The following is a 20,859-nucleotide window of genomic DNA, read 5'->3' as shown; positions in this document are numbered from 1 at the left end:
GCTCTCTGGTGCAGGGTTCTTCCTGTTTCAGTTTGGTTTTGGAGCTGAGGAATAAAGTTCAAACTCGCCTTCGTCTCCTGTGTTTTTCCTCATCCTGCCACAATACAACCATTCAGATGGATGGTTGCATGTAACCAGTGGTGGTAATGCAGTACATGTGCAACTGCTATTAACACTTTAAATCTCACAACTGCAGTGTAACACAGAAATAAATGGGGCGTCCAGGTAGCGTAGCGGTCTATTCCATCGCCTGCCAACACGGGATCGCCGGGTCGAATCCCCCTGTTACCTCCGGCTTGGCTGTGTCTGCGGGTGGGAAGTCGGATGTGGGTATTTGTCCTGGTCGCTGCACTAGCATCTCCTCTGGTCGGTCGGTCGGTCGGTCGGTCGGGCCCCCCCCCCCCCCCCGGATCAGCAGAGGGGGGTGGAGCAGCGACCGGGACGGCTCAAAAAAGAGCAGGATAACTGGCCAGATACAATTGGAGAGAAAAAGGGGGAACATTGGAAAAAAAGAAAGAAAGAAATGAATTGCATCTATTATCAACTCCAGTGAATTTGGACTTCTACTGTTCATCCTTACATTTAAATCAAAGAGAGTGAATGAAGCATAAAATGAAAATGAGATTTTAGAAATTAAGAGTGATTTAGGGTTATACAAATAAATTTGATTTGACTTGACTGAGAAAATGAGGAAAAAAACACTGTAAATAAATAACAAAACAAAGCACGGCAAGGTAGGACAGAAATGGAGACTGCACTCATGTGACATGCCTTTCTCACCCTGGGCCCCTTCATACGAGGGTGATTATAGTGTATTCTGCTGTCCTTCCTTCCTTGACCGCTGCCATCCCTCCCTCTTCCTGTTCTCTCTATATCTTCTTTTAAATCCCTTCCTTCCTTGGACCCATCATCAGCCCTCTACTTCTTCGCTCCCCGTCTCTCTTTTTGCCTCGCGCTCTTTTCTAAATCCCTCCAATTTTCTTCACTCATCTTTCCTGCCCTCCCCCGACAGCTAGTGTGCATGCGAGTGCCGGCCTGTTAGCCAGTGCAGACTTGAGGTGTCATTTTCTCTGTCTGCTCTGACAAATGACCCAGCAAACATGCTTATCTCCTTTTGAGGGACAGACGGCGGGTCGGGAACGACGGAGAGAGGCGTGTCAGAGCGAAAAGGCAAGTGAAGGGGAAGGATTGGAAGGAATAAGTTGGGATAGGGATAGAGGCCGGGACAAGGAAGTCTGTGGATGCATGAGAAAGTCTAGACGGTGAAAAACCAATGAGTCAGCCTCCAACTGTCTTTTTGGAAGTTTATTGGTCTTGAAGCATCAAACGCAAACAAGCCGGAGCACAAAAACAAACCTACTGTACTTGGTCAAGGCTATCCAGCTTGTTATAGGCATGCACCCTACCTTCTTCCCATTAAAACTCCACTTTGTTTGGGTTTCCTCCTCTCCCGGGAACATGCTGTATGGTGGCTGGGGTTTCATTACTGCTGTGATGTTTGCACTCCTCCTGTTCTGCCCACAAATGGTGCACTTTCAGCGGTAGAAACAAGGTCATCGTAGAGCGGCACAAGGCACACAACCATTACCAATGTATAAGATAACCTTTGCCCTGCACGCATCTCTGATTCCTCGGGAATTTATTTTTCATTGGCCTCCCAATTAGAGGAGAATTGTGTTAAGATGGCAAAACCTTTTCCACAGAATGAAGAGAATATAGGAACCCGGCTTTACAGACAAAACATTTGTAAACAACTTATTTGCATTTCCTAAAATATGATGAATGTGTACATTCTGTGTAGATGACGCATGTAAACACCCTGATGTTTAGTAATATATCACTGCTGTGCCGCGCGCAACAATAACTTTATTAAATATGATAAGTGCAAGTCAATGCTAATTGTAACTCTGACTGACAGTCAGTGTGGTTAAAATGATAAATGATGGGGCATCCAGGTGGCGTGGCCGTCTATTCCGTTGCCTGCCAACATGGGGATCGCCGGTTCAAGTCCCCGTGACCTCTGGCTTGGTGGGGTGGGGGGGGGACCTACACAAACAATTCTGCAAGTGGGAAGCCGGATGTGGGTATGTGTCCTGATCACTGCACTAGCGCCTCCTCTGGTCGGTCGGTGCGTCTGTTCGCGCGGGAGGAGGAACTGGGGGGGGAATAGCGTGATCCTCCCATGCGCTACGTCCCCCTGGCGAAACTCCTCACTGTCAGGTGAAAAGAAGCGGCTGGTGACTCTGCATGTACTGGAGGAGGCATGTGGTAGTCTGCAGCCCTCCCCGGATCGGCAGAGGGGGTGGAGCAGCGACCGGGACGGCTCGGAAGAGTGGGGTAATTGGCCAGATACAATTGGGGAGAAAAATCCCCCAAAAAAAGGACAAATGATCGTAAAGTCACAGCGACTTGTGTTTGTTCAGTGATGCTAAAACCAGAAACATGCGACCCATATGACACAAAAACAAAACGAATCATGTGGCGTTTTGACCAGTTGCGGGAAAGGCTGTATTAGAGGGAAAAGATTTGGAAAATGAAAATACACTCCTAAAGGACACACAGCGTACACGGATCAACAGTCGGTCCCCCAGATCCTTATCCTAACCTTAACAAACCTGTATATAAACTTAACTGTCTCTAACCTAGTACCTAACTTTAACTATCCATACAGTAAGAGTACTAAACTTTATATACGTTGGTGACACGCATTGTAGTCACGCGATAAAACGTTAGCAGTCTACATATCTTGGAAACCGCACAGTGCTGGTAGTGAACTTTTATTGGATACTGCAAATAAACAGTATGTGAAGGTTGTGTCTGTGGGACTGTGTTGGAGCACAGAGAAGATGGAGAAGAAGCCTCTTCCTTGTACCAGGCTGGGTAGCAGCTATGTGGTACCGACACTGGAGAGGATGGAGAAATAGCTTCCGGCACCCTCCATCTTCTCCCTCTACAGTTTTCGAAAAGGGAAGAGAACACTAACGCTTCAACATACACACACACACACACACACACACACACACACACACACACACACACACACACACACACACACACACACACACACACACACACACAAAGACTCTGATCTTTCTAGCAAGTTCAACTTTCTAGAATTGAAGTAATAGAAAGCCGGTGTTTTTTTTTTTTTACTCTACACAACAAAATGGGTGCTGAGGAAATCACCATTAGCTCAATCCCGACTCCTCAACTCGTAAAAGACTCGTTCTTGCCTCCCCTCGCCAGATACCTATACAAATGTTATGATACTACCGGAAAGGTGTCTGAAAGACTCCAGCTATACATCTCACTCTATCTCACTCACAGATAATAACGTCTTCCCAAATGCTAACAGCTAAGCTGGAAAACAGAAGGCAAAGCAGTGAAAGGTGAGTGAGTATGCAGTTTGTTCTCAGATAGCTCAATGGTTATCAACCACAACCAAACTGTAAGCCAACAGATGAAGCAAGTGCATATAATTCCTGCAAAAAAGAGACACATGACCTTGGAGAAAGTCACAGTCACTGACTAATTCTTGCTTTCACAAACAAATTATATGGCTGGCTCTACAGCACTGCTCTACTGCAATTTGTATGCTTGTAATCTGCTGTTTCAGGCAGTGTTATTGAACAGATAATAGGGGGTAGGTGAGTAATGAGAGAAAAGAAAAGGTTAAATATGTAATCCACTTGTTCTTTTTTTTTAAATGCCATATTGGATAGCTTTTTCCACTGGCATTTTCATAGCAACAGCCATTCAATCTAAAGTAAGGTCAGTAATTGCTCCTCTATATAAGCTGCTTTTCACTCATGCCGGCAGGGCCCACCATTCCCAGGAGGAGGAACAAGAACAAGAAGAACAAGAAAAAGAAGAACAAGAACAAGAAGAAGAGGAAGAACAAGAAGAACTTGCATGGCAGTTGTGGACGAGACACAATAGGCACTGAAATACGATACGATATGTTGTTCTACATTACTGTGTCAGATGATATTGTTAATCCTCTTTCTCCAAAATACTCATGCTACTGTTGGATTGCCTTGCCAGTGTTATACCAACATCTGTGACCACTGAAAACTGTGATGTGTGCGTAAATGCTACCTACGTGTTCAGGATCACTGTCATTTCTAATGGGACTCTGGGATTTGTGGCATGAAAAACTATTGGGACCATCAGAAGACAGCAAAGCCACTAAAACTGAAGAAATTAAGGATAACCACATTAAATAAGAGAAAAACACACATATTAATTACTATAGTATTGTAGAAAAAAGTGTATAAGTAGGTGAGAAAGTAGAAATATGTGCATGACTCCAGTGAGTCAAGTAGTAAATTTTTATGAGACAGTACAAGCCTGTTTCATGCCATAAGCAATCATCAGCTGTCCGTAAAGCTACTCGGGGAAGAACATACCATTTATTGCCTCGTTATGCACATCACGTGCACAACGTCCAATGGGGAAGGCAGAGGTGCGACATTCAAAAATTCAAAAACACGTGATCGCTAATGTTCCAATTGGGGGAAGGGGGTATTTGTCTATTGGCATGATTTATTTATAATTACAAAATAGGTGCTTATATCTATGTCTGCAACTGCTGGCCAACAAAGCACATTCAACCAGTAGTAAAATGTACAATCTATGTCTAACTGAAAAATATTGTATTATTTGCAAACCAGAAATGTCCACATTGAATAACAGGAATGAACTGACCAGCAGTTGCGGACATGGCTATAAGCACCTATTTTGTAATTATAAATAAATCATACCAATAGACAAATACCCCCCCCCAATTGGGCCATTAGCGATCACGTGTTTTTGAATGTCGCACCTCCCCCTTCCCCATTGGATGTTGTGCACATGATGTGCATGACGAGCAAGTAAATGGTATGTTCTTTCATCTGTAGCTTTACTGACAGCTGATGATTGCTTATGGCAGCAGTCGGGAACCTATGGCTCGCGAGCCATATATGGCTCTTCCGGTGACGGCATATGGCTCCCTTCATTTGCATGGAAATATCCAGCGGGGGACAGCAGGAAAAGGGCATGCGAGGAGCTACAGCGGAGAGTGCAGACGAGTCAGCAGCAACTACGTGTGTGGACCAAGCAAGGTGACGGGAATTCCGCTAGCTTTGCGGGTGCTTTGGCAATAGTAAGGAATGGAAAGTCATTCACAGATGGTGAGTATGCCAAAACATTCATGCTTGATGTGGCCAATGAACTGTTTGATGACTTCCCAAATAAATACAAGCTAATCAAACAAATAAAAGACATGCCCCTGTCAGCAAGAACTGTGCACGAGCGTAGCATCATGATGGCAAATCAAGTCGAGGAAACACAAATTAAGGACATAAACGCCGGGACATACTTTTCTCTCGCGTTAGATGAGTCAACAGACGTTAGCCATCTATTTCAGTGCAGTATAATTGCCAGGTATGCTGCAGGTAACACACTGCGTGAGGAAAGCTTGGCTGTTTTGCCAATGAAAGGGACAACAAGAGGAGAGGATTTATTCAGGTCTTTCATGGAGTTTACTAAAGAAAAAAAACTACCGATGGATAAACTTATTTCTGTCTGTACTGATGGTGCACCCTGTATGTTGGGGAAGAACAAAGGATTTGTAGCGCTTCTCCGTGAACATGAAAAGAGAGCCATCCTAAGTTTTCATTGCATCCTGTACCAGGAGGCGCTTTGCGCTCAGACGTGTGGCCAGGAGCCTGGTGAGGTGATGTCACTGGTCATTCGAGTGGTCAACTTTATTGTTGCCCGAGCTTTAAATGATTGCCAGTTTAAAGCTCTGTTAGAAGAAGTTGGGAATCATTATCCCGGTCTGCTTTTACACAGCAACGTGCCTTGGTTGTCAAGGGGGAAGGTGCTCAGCCGTTTTGCAGCTTGCCTGAGTGAAATCCGGACTTTTCTTGAAATGAAAGGCGTCAAGCATCCTGAGCTAGACAACACTGACTGGCTCCTGCAGTTTCACTATCTCGTGGACATAACTGGCCATCTGAACCAGCTCAATGTGAAAATGCAAGGTATTGGAAATACAATCTCGTCCCTTCAACAAGCAGTGTTTGCATTTGAAAGCAAGCTGGAAGTCTTTCTCAGGGACATTGAAACAGGTCGTCTTCTGCACTTTGAAAGACTGCAACAATTTAGAGATGCATGCTTAGCAAGTGACTCCACTCAACATCTGGGTCTCCAGCAGCTAGCTGGCTTTACGTCCAATCTCCTGCAGTCATTCAAAGCACGTTTTGGAGAATTTCGTGCGCGCACTGGTCTTTTCAAGTTCATCACTCATCCACATGAGTGTGCAGTGGACAAAATCGACCTGACATGCATCCCCGGGGTCTCTATCGGAGACTTTGAGCTGGAAGTTGCTGACCTGAAGGCATCAGACATGTGGATGAGTAAGTTCAAGTCACTTAATGGAGAGATGGAAAGTCTTGCGCGACAGCGAGCAGAGCTGGCGAGGGAACACAAGTGGACAGAAATGAAAAATCTTCAACCTGAAGACCAGCTGATTCTTAAAACTTGGAACGAGCTTCCTGTGACATACCACACAATGCAGCGTGTGAGTATTGCCGTATTGACCATGTTTGGCTCTACATTTGCATGTGAGCAGTCATTCTCGCATATGAGGAACATTAAGACCAACCTACGCTCACGTTTAACTGATGGAAGCCTCAACGCCTGCATGAAGCTCAACCTCACCACGTATGAACCAGACTACAAGGCCATCAGCAAAACCATGCAGCACCAGAAGTCGCATTAAAAGTAAGACATATTTAATTTATTATTCGTTAAAAATACTATATGGCTCTCAATGAAATATATTTAGAAATATTTGGCTTTTATGGCTCTCCCAGTCAAAAAGGTTCCTGACCCCTGGCTTATGGCATGAAACAGGCTTGCACTGTCTCATAAAGAATTTACTTGACTCACTGGATTATATAGTACACACACACACACACACACACACACACATATATACACTACCGTTCAAAAGTTTGGGATCACCCAAACAATTTTGTGTTTTCCATGAAAAGTCACACTTATTCACCACCATATGTTGTGAAATGAATAGAAAATAGAGTCAAGACATTGACAAGGTTAGAAATAATGATTTGTATTTGAAATAAGATTTTTTTTACATCAAACTTTGCTTTCGTCAAAGAATCCTCCATTTGCAGCAATTACAGCATTGCAGACCTTTGGCATTCTAGCTGTTAATTTGTTGAGGTAATCTGGAGAAATTGCACCCCACGCTTCCAGAAGCAGCTCCCACAAGTTGGATTGGTTGGATGGGCACTTCTTTGAGCAGATTGAGTTTCTGGAGCATCACATTTGTGGGGTCAATTAAACGCTCAAAATGGCCAGAAAAAGAGAACTTTCATCTGAAACTCGACAGTCTATTCTTGTTCTTAGAAATGAAGGCTATTCCATGCGAGAAATTGCTAAGAAATTGAAGATTTCCTACACCGGTGTGTACTACTCCCTTCAGAGGACAGCACAAACAGGCTCTAACCAGAGTAGAAAAAGAAGTGGGAGGCCGCGTTGCACAACTGAGCAAGAAGATAAGTACATTAGAGTCTCTAGTTTGAGAAACAGACGCCTCACAGGTCCCCAACTGGCATCTTCATTAAATAGTACCCGCAAAACACCAGTGTCAACATCTACAGTGAAGAGGCGGCTGCGGGATTCTGGGCTTCAGGGCAGAGTGGCAAAGAAAAAGCCATATCTGAGACTGACCAATAAAAGAAAAAGATTAAGATGGGCAAAAGAACACAGACATTGGACAGAGGAAGACTGGAAAAAAGTGTTGTGGACGGATGAATCCAAGTTTGAGGTGTTTGGATCACAAAGAAGAACGTTTGTGAGACGCAGAACAAATGAAAAGATGCTGGAAGAATGCCTGACGCCATCTGTTAAGCATGGTGGAGGTAATGTGATGGTCTGGGGTTGCTTTGGTGCTGGTAAGGTGGGAGATTTGTACAGGGTAAAAGGGATTCTGAATAAGGAAGGCTATCACTCCATTTTGCAACGCCATGCCATACCCAGTGGACAGCGCTTGATTGGAGCCAATTTCATCCTACAACAGGACAATGACCCTAAACACACCTCCAAATTGTGCAAGAACTATTTAGAGCAGAAGCAGGTAGCTGGTATTCTATCGGTAATGGAGTGGCCAGCGCAGTCACCAGATCTGAACCCCATTGAGCTGTTGTGGGAGCAGCTTGACCGTATGATACGCAAGAAGTGCCCATCCAACCAATCCAACTTGTGGGAGCTGCTTCTGGAAGCGTGGGGTGCAATTTCTCCAGATTACCTCAACAAATTAACAGCTAGAATGCCAAAGGTCTGCAATGCTGTAATTGCTGCAAATGGAGGATTCTTTGACGAAAGCAAAGTTTGATGTAAAAAAAATCTTATTTCAAATACAAATCATTATTTCTAACCTTGTCAATGTCTTGACTCTATTTTCTATTCATTTCACAACATATGGTGGTGAATAAGTGTGACTTTTCATGGAAAACACAAAATTGTTTGGGTGATCCCAAACTTTTGAACGGTAGTGTATATATATATATATATATATATATATATATATATATATAAAAGCAGCCAAAAATTAAAACCACTGACAGGAAAGTGAATAACATTGATTATCTTGTTACCATTGCACCTGTCAAGGGCTGGGATATATTAGGCAGCAAGTCAACAGTCAGTTCTTGAAGTTGATGTGTTGGAAGCAGAAAAAATGGGCAAGCGTAAGGATCTGAGCAACTCTGCCAAGGGCCAAATTGTGATGTCTAGAGGACTGTGTCAGAGCATCTCCAAAACACCAGGTCTTGTGGGGTGTTCCCGGTATGCAGTGGTCATTACCTACCAAAAAAGGTCCAAGGAAGGACAACCAGTAAACCGGTGACAGGGTCATGAGTGCCCAAGGCTCACTGATTCAAGTTGGGAGCGAAGGCTAGCCCATCTAACCTGATCCCACTGTAGCTCAAATTCCTGAAAAAGTTAATGCTGGCTATGATAGACAAGTGTCAGAATACACAGTGCATCACAACTTGTTGTGTATAGGGCTGCGCAGCCGCAGACCAGCCAGAGTGCCCGTGATGACACCAGTCCACCAGCAAAAGTGTCTTTTATTGTCAATGGGCAAGAAAGCATCAGAACTGGACCATGGAGCAATGGAAGAAGGCGGCCTGGTCTGATGAATCATGTTTTCTTTCACATCATGCAGACAGCCGGGTGTGTATGCATCGTTTACCTGGGGAAGACATGGCACCAGGATGCACTATGGGAAGAAGACAAGCTGGCGGATGCCGTGTGATGCTCTGGGCAATGTTCTGCTGGTAAACCTTGGGTCCTGGCATTCATGTGGATGTAAATTTGACACGTACCATCTACCTAAACATTCCTGTAGATCAGGTACACTCCTTCATGGTAACGGTATTCCCTGATGGCAGTGGCCTCATCCAGCAGGATTATGTGCCCTGCTATACTGCAAAAATGTTCAGGAATGGATTGAAGAGTTTGAAGAGTTCAAGGTGTTGCCCTTGCCTCCAAATTCCCCAGCTGTCAATCCGATTGAGCATCAGTGGGATTTGCTGGAAAAACAAGTCTGATCCATGGAGGCCCCATCTCACAACTTACAGGACCTAAAGGATCTGCTGCTAACGTCTTGGTGCCAGATACCAGAGGACACCTTCAGAGGTCTTGTGGAGTCCATGCCTCGACAGGTCCATGATGTATTGATGGCACAAGGAGGGCCTACACCATATTTGGCCAGTGCTTTCACCGTTTTGGCTGATCGACGTTATGGTTATAAGCAATAACTGCTAAACATGAGTTGTTTTGGTGCAAAGGTAGGTCTTCCAAAAAAATGTACCTAATCCGGTCTAATTAATAACATCATTAACATTTCCTTTATGCATGACTAGAAAATTGATCCACTGTTCTTTCCAAACACAATTTTGAGCATTGTTAATAAGTGGCAACCAAGGCTCCCAACCGTGCTCAAAGAAAATTATGGTTCCCCGCCTACGAATTCACGTCTGCCCTTGGTGTGCGAACATTAAGGCTTGCCACAGCATTCCTCTTGTGCCCTTTCTTCTACGTCGCTGTTGCAGCTGTCCCACTGTTTCGAATATTTAATAAAACTACAGAGGTGAGTGGACTTTTCTTTTTAATAAGGCGGCGAGTTAAATCAGTTCAATCAGGCTTGAAGGCGATTAATTGTGAAATGTGTGGGGCTGCTGCATATGAAAACAAACCCCTGCAGCAGGAGCAGGGTTCAGTCTAGCTAACACCTTGTTGAAGCTTATAGCAGCATGTTAGTGCTGTGGCAATGCCACAACAAGTCGATCTCTGGGGCCGGCCACACTTCACACATTTTTTATCCATCCATCCATTATCTGAACCGCTTATCCTGCTCTCAGGGTTGCAGGGATGCTGGAGCCTATCCCAGCAGTCATTGGGTGGCAGGCAGGGAGACACCCTGGACAGGCCGCCAGGCCATCACAGGGCCAACACACACACACACATACACACACACTCATACTTAGGGACATTTAGTATGGCTGATTCACCTGACCTACATGTCTTTGGACTGTGGGAGGAAACCGGAGCACCCAGAGGAAACCCATGCAGACACGGTGGGAACATGCAAACTCCACACAGAGGACGACCCAGGATGACCCACCAAGGTCGGACTACCCCAGGGCTCGAACCCAGGACCTTCTTGCTGTGAGGTGAGCGCGCTAAGCACTGCGCCACCGTGCCACCCGATAATGAGAATCTACCACCTAAACTTTCCCAGAAAATGTCTGAAATGTGTGAGGAAGCATCACCTGAAAACTAGTTTTGATTTGACATTATAGTTTCAAATTACCAAACAGTTCAATGTGACGAACTTCAGTCAGAATCTTAAACATGACATGGCACTAATAATCAGGTATAGGGAACTGTGTGTATGTCAAATCAATTTTATTTGCATAGCCCAATATCACAAATTACAAATTTGTCTCAGTGAAAAAACAAAATTTCCAGGATACAAAAATTCAACCAGGGAGTAAAGGAATAGACGTGGATCCCGGTGACCACGCTTTGTTTGTTATTTCCCAGTTTCAAGAATTCTTCGAATTTTCATGGTACTGTTCTCTGGATGTATAAACAAGTTCTTTTAGTTGATGTGCACATCAGCTACAAGTGATGGGGATTTTGCAGAAATGCACTGTTTGTATTGAAAAATAAAATAAGATTATATTCCCCCCCCAAAGAAAGCACGGTCATTATCTTATTCCAAATAGGCAATCAAGGTAACAGAATGTACTTCTGTCCCTAGGTTGCCAGATTTTATGGGGGAGTGAAGTGCATATCATTGCCTTTCACATTCTACTGAAGTTTGTGGCTATTAATAAACCGTAAAAGCTAGGCGATAACCTATTATTTGACTGGCAATAAAAAGACATGAAGCAAAATTAATGGATAATTGCATGGTGTGAGCGAGAGAGTGTGCATGTGTGTGGGTGAGTGTGAGTGAAAAACATACTGTGAGATATAAAGATAAACTGTGGGGGGGGGGGCATGGGAGAGAAAACCAGAGAGCGAGGGAGACAGAGGAAGAAGCAAGAGACATCCATGTTGTGCATGTCGGGCCAATGATGAATCCAACCGCCCGAGCAAGACTGATTTGAAACCCTGCTGCTTGGGTCAATGTCTCCCCCGTTGTGTCCTGCTGTCTGATTCAGACCTGCTGAGATGTGTCGGGGCGTGCTGCCGCCGACCAGCTACCGTTTCTTTTCCACGGGGAAACGTTGACAGCTGCTGGAAGAAACGCTAACGGCATGTCTCACTTCGGCTAGTAATGTGAGGCCGTGTGTCTTCGATTCAAAAGCCTCGTACGATACTCTTTGTCTTTAAATCCGTCCCCCTGCTGTGCCAAATACTTGTTCTTGTCCTCACTCGTGAATCAAGGATGTGCATCCTTCCCATGAAGCGGCTCTGAGAAAAAGATGAAAGCATGGCAGTGTGCAGCAGAGCTGTGATCTCACCAGCGATCTGTGGCGGACCCGTCGTGCTCGCCATCAGGGCGAGCCTGGCGCCGTCCCTGGTCCACTTCTGCGACAGCAGAATAAATACGGGCGTTTATGTGGGCGGCGGCATCTTGTCAGGGAAAATGCAATATGCATTAGACACAATCCAATCTGTCTCCAGCGTATTTGTGTGCCTGTCTGTGTGTGTGCCTCAGTGTGTATCTGTGTGTGTGTGTGTGTGAGCATTTTTGTCTGACTTTGTATGTGTATGCTTTGTGTATGCATGGTTTTGTGTGTGTGTGTGTGGAGTGATGGAAAGGGGAGAGTCTCAGTGGGATCGCTTGGCGCTGGGTTGGCACACCGTCAGACAAATACACTTCATTACAGCCCTATTTACCTGATTAACTGGGCCGCTTTATCAGCTGCGAGCACTCACCAGGACCTGTCTATCAGTAACCCACAAGCCCCCCCAGAAGCACACGCATATACGCACGCACAAACACGCATGCACACGCAACTACAACACACACACACAGACACAAACACGCGCGCACAAATTCCCCTCTTTCTCACTCTCAAAAAAAAAACTATTTATCAGAACAATTGGAAAAACCCTGGCCTCTGCTTTTCCTCACTTATCTACAAACATAAAGACTGACTAACTGACCGCTCAAATGACTGACCGGTCAGATGGCTACAGCCAGACAGTTTGCCTCAGAAAACAACCCCCCTTGTCTTGTCAGACAGTGGATGTCACCAAGTATCTCTCCCTGTGGTCTTGAATTGATGCTGTCTCTTAAGAGCTGGCTAGATGAATGGAGGACCTGAGTAATACATGTTGTAGATTAAACTGCTGTCTCCGGTGGGAACTAACGTTGGGGTAACCTTTCCCTGTAGTGGAACGCAGGAATCAAAAAGAAAATCAAGCCTTGGGCTCTCTCACATGAGATGAGAGGAGAGGAGAGGACAAAGGCCACAAAGAAACATTATCATTTCAGCAAGGTAATGATTTTCTCTCCATCCCTCCCTTTTCCACCCTCCGTTTCTCTGTCATGCTCGCTCCCTCCCCTTTCTGGGGGGGATCTGTCTTCAGGCTAATTGAGAATAAAGATTCAAAGTTTTGCGATATGGATTCTTGAAACTGCTGAGCTGAACTTGAGGTACATGCCTTATGCAGCCCCATTATCATTTGTATGCCCACTGGGTTGGGTTGGAGCTCTCTGAATTACAAAAAAAAATAAAAATCTAGCAATAGATATTGATTACAGTCAGTCAGCATAGCAATAAAGGACATGTTAGTCGGGTTCAGCAGCTCCTCAAAGTGTTCTTTCCACCGCTAAACAACATCCCCAGTCCGGGTAAATAGTTCCCCTCCCTTGCTGAACACAGCCTGAGTCAAGCCCTGCTTCCCCTTCCTGAGTCGCCGGATGGTTTGCCAGAACTTCCTTGAGGCCAACCGAAAGTCCTCCTCCATAGTCTCGCCAAACTCCTCTCACACCCGAGTTTTTGCTTTTGCGACCGTCGAAGCGGCAGCCCTTCTGGCGTCCTGGTATCTAACACGTCCTCAGTGGAGTAGGTAGAGTCTTAAGACTCAGGGGAAGCTCCCCCCCCCCCATATCCCTGGCAGAGGTCTCTCTGAGGTAGTTAAAAAGCTCCTCAGTGGCAAGGCGCCAGGTGTGGATGAGATTCCCCCTGAGATGCTGAAGGCTCTGGACATTGTTGGGCTATCTTGCCTGACACGCCTCTTCAGAGTCGCGTGGAGGTCGGGGACAGTACCCGTGGAGTGGCAGACTGGGGTGGTGGTTCCCATATTCAGAAAAGGGGACTGGAGGGTGTGCTTCAATTATCGGGGCATCACATTGCTCAGCCTACTTGGGAAAGTCTACTCTAGGATGCTCGAAAGGAGGGGCCGACCAATTGTCGAACCTCAGATCCAGAAGGAACAATGTGGATTCCGTCCTGGCTGTGGAACAACAGACCAACTCTTTACCCTTGCAGAAGTGCTGAGGGGGGCATGGGAGTTTGACCAGCCAGTCTACATGTGTTTTGTGGACATGGAGAAGGCTTACGTCTGTGTACCCCGGGGCACTCTGTGGGCGGTGCTGCAGGAGTATGGGGTACTGGGGCAGTTGCTACAAGCCATCCGGTCCTTGTATAACCAAAGTGAGAGCTGTGTCCGCATTCTTGGCACAAAGTCAAACACGTTTTCGGTGGGTGTCAGACTCTGCCAAGGTTGTCACTTGTCTCCGATTCTGTTTGTGATATTCATGGACAGGATCTCAAGGCGCAGCCAAGGTGAGGAGTGTGTCTGTTTTGGGAACCTCAGAATTGCATCTCTGCTCTTCGCAGATGATGTGGTTTTGTTGGCTTCATCAGAACGCTACCTCCAGTGCGCACTGGGGCGGTGTGCAGCTGAGTGTGAAATGGCCGGGATGAGAGTCAGTACCTCCAAGTCTGAGGCCATGGTTCTCTACTGGAAAATGGTGGATTGCTCCCTCTGGGTTGGGGATGAGTTGCTGCCCCAAGTGAAGGAGCTCAAGTATCTTGGGGTTCACGAGTGAGGGTAGGATGGAGCAGGAGACTGACAGACGGATTGGTGCAGCATCAGCAGTAATGCGGATGTTGTACCAGACCGTTGTGGCGAAGAGGGAGCTGAGCTGGAAGGCAAAGCTCTCAATTTACCAGTCAATCTTCGTTCCAATCCTCACCTATGGTCATGAGCTTTGGGTAGTGACCGAAAGGGTGAGCTCGCGGATACAAGTGGCTGAAATGAGTTTCCTCCGTAGGGTGTCCAGGCTCAGCCTTAGAGATAGGGTGAGGAGGTTGGACATCCTAGACCGTTTGCTAGACCGTAGTAACATTATTTGCTTTATTTGCTAGACCGTAGTAACATTACAAAACGACTGCGTTAAGCAGGCACGAAAACACATGAGTGACCCTCTTGCTCTGTCTTCTTCGAAGGAGCTTGGAGTAGAGCCGCTGCTCCTTCACATCGAAAGGAGCCAGTTGAGATGGTTCGGGCATCTGATTAGGATGTCTCCTGGGCGCCTTCCTTTGGAGGTTTACCAGGCACGGCCAACTGGGAGGAGACCCCGGGGTAGACCCAGAACTCGCTGAAGGGACTAAATTTCCAATCTGGCCTGGGAACACCTTGGGATCCCCCAGGAGGAGCTGGAGGTTGTTGCTGGGGAGAGGGACGTCTGGAGTGCCCTACTTAGCTTGCTGCCCCCGCGACCCGACCCTGGAAAAGCGGCTGAAGATGAGATGAGATGAGCATATAAATAAATAAATAAATAAATAAAAACAGCCATTAAGTTAAAATAAGAAATCGTATTTCAGTGACACTGGTGGCTCCATTGTAAATTTCTCCAGGGGACTGACAACATAAAATATCTCAGAAGTGTTGCATTCAAATGCAATTTGCAACTAGCTTCTCCTCTCTTTGCTCCTTCCCATGCTCGTCTATCGGGGCCTTTACTTAGCCAAGCGGGCCTATTTGAATTCAGATCACAGGCACAGGAGTTTGGCAGGGCTATGCTCCCGGTCACAACCCAGCCGAGAGGGGCCTGTCTGGGCCGAGGCCCCTGTATCACTCCCCTGCATGGGGCACTGGCACGGGCTGGCTGGTAGACACACACGGCCACACAAACACACGCCTGTACACACATAATAATGTGCAGCACACATAAAGAACAAAGATAGGCATTTACAAATATGCAAATGAACGCTAGCAGGCCCACATAAACGCAAAACACAGCGCACGCTCAAATGACTGACACGCATATGGTTCGCTTTTCACACCTCGTGTCCATGCAGACCTGCACACAAACAGACATATGCGCACACGTGTGCATACAGACACACACACACACGAGTGCCTGGCAATCACACAGCCACCTGACTGGCTCCCACGCTGACACTACATCTGTCTGTGCACTACCACGGCAGACCTCTGATCACAGGCGCTGCCATGTCTCATGGGCAGGGTTAAAAGAAGACACGCCAAACAGATCGGGGTTGGGGAGCACGAGCGGAAACTATAGTGAGAGAGAGAGAGAAAGACGGGGGCGGGGTAAATAGAGGAAGAAGGAGAGCGATAAAGAGGGAAAAAAATGCAAGGGAAAATCATCCATATCCTAAACTTGACATGAGTAGAGATAAAAAGAAAAGAGCAATGCTGATAGTTATCACCTAGCATGATTTTCGATCTCCTGAAATAGTCTAAAATGTGTCACAGTGTATTTCAGAAAATTGAATAACACAGTATTTGCATCAGTGCTTTGAGTCATAAAGCTCAACTGCAATGCAAGATAACCAATTTACACCTTGACCCTACCTATAAAGAGCAGATGGGAAGACAGCAAAGACAATTTCAGCAACGCACAACACACATTCAGTAGACCCTTAATGACTGTACATACATGCCTTAATGCGTTACAAGTGTATTCGGGAAGTCTCACCTTCCAGGCTGATTCCTGATTGAGATTTGTCAATGACAAGGAGGAAGAGAGCAGTAAAAACAAAATCAACTTGAAAAAAAAAATTAACATATTTTTCAATCATCTTGTCAATTACTGCACAGAAAACCTTTTAATGATTCTGGTGCCCCAATATAGCAGGAACAGCTTGCTGCAAATTCAGGTCAATGTCATTCTGAGACACAATTTAAACCCGCAATGGTGCACTGCACCAGGAAGAACAATTTGACACTACTATTGTTTGTGGCTATGAAGCAATTTCGACATACAATGCAGCTATAAATCGACATAGAGATGCTTCTGGGAGAGACTGCAACAGCTTAGGATGGGCTTCAATATTGACACTAACAATTCAGGCATTTACACTCTGAATAGTTTTTCCCAGCCTGTATTGCTATTATGATCCTTATCGTACCAGTGCAACATCCTTCTGTCATTACCTAGTAGTACAGATCCACAGTTTGGAAGTGTTCAAGTTGATGAATTTTCTTTTGCTCATGGTACAGAAGAGACCTACCATCCTGTAACTTGCCTGATGAACTTGGATACCTTATAATGTCATGTTGGACCATATGCTTTTCAAGGAGAAACCCACTAAAATCACATTCACTGTTTTTATTCTGCTTCTGATTTAGCCAACGCCCACAGCTGAGGACACTTGAATTAACAAATAAATGTAGGGGTCTGGTGTCTTGCTTAAGGAAAAGCTGACAGCACACATGGTTGTCGATAGCCGTTACAGCTGCCGGAGGAAAGTAAGCCGTAACTCCCTGGTTATGGGATCCTCTCTTGCACTTGGGCATTTTTGTCCTCCTGTCGCCACATGTTCCTACAGCTGAATATCGCGTAATTGAGGGAAAGGGAAAACAGTCACCCAGCCCCCATCTCTCCTTCTGGTTAGTGGGTTTATCCTGCCAATACTTTGCCGATGATGCACACGGAGCAAGACATAACAATTATGCAACCTCATTTACCCAGCGACAATTTGTGAGATGCCATGTTTGCTGTGCTTATTGAAGGGGACAACTTTGGCGGTGAGCAAAGTACAGTGGGAAAGAAGCAAATAAACACACCTGTGTGGAAAGGAGTAAACAAATGCTCTACCTCAATAAAGGAATCACTGTCACTAAAATCACCAGAAAATGTAATTGGCTTGCTAATAACCTATATTTTACAAGATATAATGTGAGACATAATGAAGATAGGATTTCAAAAAGATCTATTATTATTTAAAAAAAAACATATATATATATATATATATATATATATATATATATATATATATTATTACTAAAGTATAGTATAGCCACACATAGACAAAGATAACTTTAATAAGCTTGCACTGCCTGTTAGGTCTTGGATATGAGGGATTTATAGAGGCCAATTCAAATGTTATGAATTTCTGCAATGAATCCCAGAGAATCGGCAAGCCTTGGAGGAAATAAGATTACAATAAATCACCAAGGCTGATCTCAGCAAACTGTTTTGAATGAGGACACACAAACGGCTTATTTACATTCCAGTGGAGAAGTCATCAGCAAAAGCAGGGATGTCATCTGCAAAAGCCCATTATTGTAATGTAAATGTCTAACCTCTCTTACGCTCTCCCTGGGAAAACACTGATCTCCGTCCTTTGCTGAACAGCACTGGTGCAATTGTTTCATAATATGAGCTCTCCTCTCTGTTAGATGGTATTGTGTGTTTTAGATCAATAACAAGCTCCGTGTGCAAATACGTCGCACTGGCTTTTTGATATCTTCACACCAGGGAGCTCCAGGGGAGGCTCAGAAGCATGGAAGAAGAAGAAAAATCAACAAAACTACCAGGATGACCAACAAAATGAATAATCCCATTGCAAAGCATTTCTAAAACCCACAATAGATGGAGTGAGGTACTTTGCATTATGCTTCAAACATAGTAGGTAACTATCTACTCATATATTTTCATAATGTGTGTGTGTGTGTGTGTGTGTGTTAGTTAGTGTAGATAGCGGGACCGAAAACTAAAGCACTTATGATCCTAATTCTTTTTGGAGGTGGTAGGTATTGTCTCAGAGAGTAAGGGAAAAATCCCGGAAAATTAAAATTATGCATAATTATGCATAAATATGCAAAATATGCATTTTTCTAAAAATGGCTGAAAAACACTTTTCTCTGCATTTCAGATGATTCTGAACATCTTTGATTTTTTTCACCCATATAAAATAATTTTTCTGGGGCTTAGAAATGTTTTGGCATTATGCAAAATAAATGCATTTTTGCAAAAATGCACTTATGATCCTCATTTTTTTGGAGGTAGTAGGTATTGTTCCAGAGAGGACCAGAAAAATAGCAGAAAATAAAAATAATCATGCATAATTATGCAAAATATGCATTTTCTAAAAATGGCTAAAAACCACTTTTCTCAGCGTTTCAGATGATTCTGAGCATTTGGGGGGAGGGAGTTGGAGTGGGGGGGTAAACCACTTTTCTCGGCATTTCAGATGATTCTGAGCATTTGGGGGAAGGGAGTTGGAGTGGGGGGGGGGGTTTAGGGGCAGGGGGAAGGCGGTTAGCTGGCAGGAGGGAGATTTAGGCGGGTGGATAACCAAACCGCTACATTGTAGCGGGGTTCTTCTAGTATCATATAAACTGCTTCTACATTTAAGTAAAAGCCTTTAGATAATTTTTCTAATTATCTCAAAAATGTTTCCGTGTGAATTTTAATGTTGAAACAATAATCATTATGAGGAAGACGGGGTACCGGGCTTGTTATAAACCAAAGACCATCTTTATTCACACCCACACTCCTAGGCAAATAGGACAAGCGAAACAAAACTTCACAAAGTGAGACAGTAGACAAGCTAAAAAAAAAAAATAATTTCCAGTAGACAGTAAATCTGTTCCAGAGCAACCAATTACATAATGCATCAGTTTGGCTAATGTGCATAAGGTAAAGTAGGGAAGAGCATAGAGTCAAAGACTTGCACTTCCTCGCCTTATTGATAGTCAAGTGATCCATGATTTGGTGTTAATGCCACTGAACAGTAAAGGACACAGTCCTCAAAATACTCTGCTGTAAAATGTCGACACCGAAAATGTGTGGAAGAGTCAGTGCAATCAAAGTATTTGAATTTTGCAGCATCATGCCTCGCTGCACATCAGGAAGCAGCACAGAAACATTTCGGATCCCAACGCTAGCACTGTGCCACCCACCATCTTGAGGAAATCTAATTTTTAGGATTGCTGCAGTAGCTTTTATCTCATTATAGCAGATAAACACACACCACAAAAGAGGTGGACAGACCTGGGGGGAATTCTGCCAGTTTTTGAACCATGGAGCAAAGATTCGTTGCACACGGGTTCAAATCAGCCCATTTTAATACCACCAAAATTTTACTGTGCAAAGTAGAAATCAGCTGCATTATAGACGTCAACCCCTCTGACTCCAGAGGTGAGTGCTTTCATATCCTCCCATACATCGGTGACTACCAATCAGCCACACATTCACTGAACATCCACAAACAGCCATTCAGAGAGAGATGTATGGGTGGAAGGGCAAAAGAGCGGGGGTGGGAGTCAGAGTGTGAGATAAAAGTCTTAGGTACATGTGACTGTGTTGCATTTTGTGGGTGGAAGGTCAGAAAGGCGTTGTTGTTCAGTCTGAACAGCTAGTGATTCTTATTGTATTGTTCGTATCCTTTCACGGCCTCCTTTTTCCTTTTATAAAGACACAGCAGCCTGGGAATCTTTCTAAAATAGACACGCTAGTCAGGCAGTGGGGCGAGGTTAACTCAGTCGGACAGCCATGACTCCCTGACTTGGCTGCCATTGGATGCTCGACTCTCTCACAACATGACAGATTATGTACTGTGTTCTGTTGTAAAACTGATTCTCCTTTAATAATGAAAGCTGAGCCTGAGCATACAGCATGTTTATACGTATGCCCTTATTCCACAAAATCTTAGGGGGCAACCAAGAAGGGCCATTTCAGAAAGCATTCCTGATAAACGGCTATTTAACATTAACCTTGCTTGTCCCTTGATGCTGAAAGGTGCGAACGTTCACAAAAAGTCCTCCAGGATTTTCTGGTTCCTTCGATATTCACACAATATAGGGCATAGCTGTGTCTGTACCACAAATGTGTTTAATTAGAGGTCTATGGGACAGTTCGTCAGTATTTGTGCCATGTGTTTGCACTCTTAACTTGAACTGTTCTTCTTACACTGTTTTTTTTTTTTTTTTAAATCAACACCTCATCATCATGCCTCGGGTCCTCCTTGCTGTCACACCGAAAACTGCTGGTGGTAGCAACTGGTTGCCGAAAAAGTCATTACTCCCCTGCAAAGATGGTTTCTTTACACACCT

The 20,859-nt window shown here is 44.7% G+C and overlaps 1 protein-coding gene across 1 annotated transcript in view; it reads right to left on the bottom strand.

Annotated features, from left to right (window-relative positions):
- Positions 1-20,859, bottom strand: part of LOC130125441 (neurexin-3b-like) — a 412,131-nt gene that overhangs the window by 280,325 nt on the left and 110,947 nt on the right. The gene's annotated exons all lie outside the window — the stretch shown is intronic.

Source organism: Lampris incognitus, chromosome 15 (assembly GCF_029633865.1).
Source record: "Lampris incognitus isolate fLamInc1 chromosome 15, fLamInc1.hap2, whole genome shotgun sequence".
Taxonomy (NCBI): domain Eukaryota; kingdom Metazoa; phylum Chordata; class Actinopteri; order Lampriformes; family Lampridae; genus Lampris; species Lampris incognitus.
Note: the sequence above shows the minus strand (reverse complement) of the source record. Positions and strands in the feature narration are given on the sequence as shown.